The following is a 2,086-nucleotide window of genomic DNA, read 5'->3' as shown; positions in this document are numbered from 1 at the left end:
TTTCTACAACCCCAACAACAAGTAAAACCACTACTTCTACTAAATCAACCACAACAAAAACACCAACCACTACTTCGTCTGTTTCCACGTCATCAACCACGAGTGGAACAACCTCCTCTAGTGCTTCTACAACCCCATCAACAATTAAAACCACTACTTCTACTGGATCTACCACAACAAAAACACCATCCACTATTCCTTCTGTTTCCACTTTGTCAACCACGAGTGGAACAACATCCTCTAGTGCTTCTACAACCCCAACAGAAAAAAAAACCCCTTACATTGTAGTTACGCCATCATCAACCACAAGTGGAACAACAACTGCCTCTACTACCTCCACAAGATCAACCACCACATCTAACCCTGGCTCTACAACCACACCCACATCTAGAACTACAACTCCATCAACACCTTCCACCATTTCATCCACTAGACAAACAACGACAACCTCAACAACCTGTGCATATGCATCTTCTATGAAATGCTACTGGACACCATGGATTGATGACAGCAGTCCAGTTATTAAATATTACAATGGCAAGGATCGTTCAACTGGTCATTCCAGTGAAGAAGACCATAGTCGATTCAGAGATAATTCCAGTGAGGAAGAACGCAATCCATCAAGACTTCAATCTAAAGAAAATAAAAAGGACTCTTCAAGAAAGGATTCCGCACAAAATGATCGCAATCCATACGGAGACAATTCTAATGGAAAAGGTAGCAAGGGTTCACCAGGATCTCACAGTGAAGAATCGAATAATCCTTCAAGAAAAACATCTAGTGAAGAAAACAACCCCTTGGATTTACTGAAAAATACTGGATATGAAATCTGCTCACTGCAGGAAATGGCAAGCCAAATTCAGTGTGAGGTGGCAGATTTGACAGAACTAGGCCGCAATTCTGTTTCCAAATGTGATCAAAACACTGCACTTGCATGCCTTGATCCAAAACGACGAGGACAAGAGTGTTCAAATTATAAGATTAAGGTGCAATGTTGTTCTAAAATCTGTGGGCCAGAAACAACAGTTTCATCAACAACCTTTTCAACCACAGAAAGAACATCAACTCCCTCCATCTCAACAAAAACATCAACTCTCTACATTATTTCTACAACCCCAACAACAAGTAAAACCACTACTTCTACTGAATCTACCACAACAAAACCACCAACCACTACTTCTTCTGTTTCCACATCATCAACCACGAGTGGAACAACCTCCTCTAGTGCTTCTACAACCCCAACAGAAAAACAAACCCCTTACACTGTATCTACACCATCATCAATCACAAGTGGAACAACAACTACTACTGTGTCTACCACCAGCACCACAGTAAAAACACCCACTCCATACTATGAGTCTACACCTTCAACCACAAGTGGAACATCAACAACCATTTCAACATCTTCTACTACCTCATCTACTATTACTCTTACTTCAACTTCTGGAACAACCACATCTCCAGTATATACAACCTCATACACTACATCATTGACATCGTCAACTTCTGGAACAACCCCCTTGTCTACTACTGTTTCATCCACAACTAGTACAAAGACTACAGGAACCACTACAGTTAGCTCTCCAACTACCACATTGCCATCTACATCATCCTTAACAACTAGTAGCACTACACACTGTTTCTGTCAAGTAAACAAAGCATTATTTTCACCAGGTATGTGCCTATTTTACATGATCAATTATTCATCGTAAGGCTATTTTCTGTTCAGATTTTATAACTATGTTATATCTGTGAATATCAGTAGTAGTATGCTGTGGGTTTTTACCACTATTTAAAGTTTTTAAAACAGCTTTGGAATCTATGCACTTGCTTTACATGGGGTTTAACTTCTTCCCAATTTCAAAATAATACTTGTTTTCTCTAGTCAATTGGCTTCTATTCATAACCTTCAGCTGCACAGTGCAGTTCTGCTATTAATAGTGCATCTAAATACAAAACTTTTTTTGTTTTTGATAGAGTAGGACAATGATGGTGAACCTATGGCATGCGCCAGGGCCAGGGCCCACACACCCCGGGTTCTCACCTGGGGTGCTCTTTGCTGACCTTTGGTCTACAAGTCTCATTA

This window comes from Nanorana parkeri, unplaced genomic scaffold (assembly GCF_000935625.1).
Source record: "Nanorana parkeri isolate BGI_ZX_2015 unplaced genomic scaffold, ASM93562v1 scaffold518, whole genome shotgun sequence".
Taxonomy (NCBI): Eukaryota; Metazoa; Chordata; class Amphibia; order Anura; family Dicroglossidae; genus Nanorana; species Nanorana parkeri.
The sequence above is the reverse complement of the archived record's forward strand: the minus strand, read 5'-3'. Positions refer to the sequence as shown.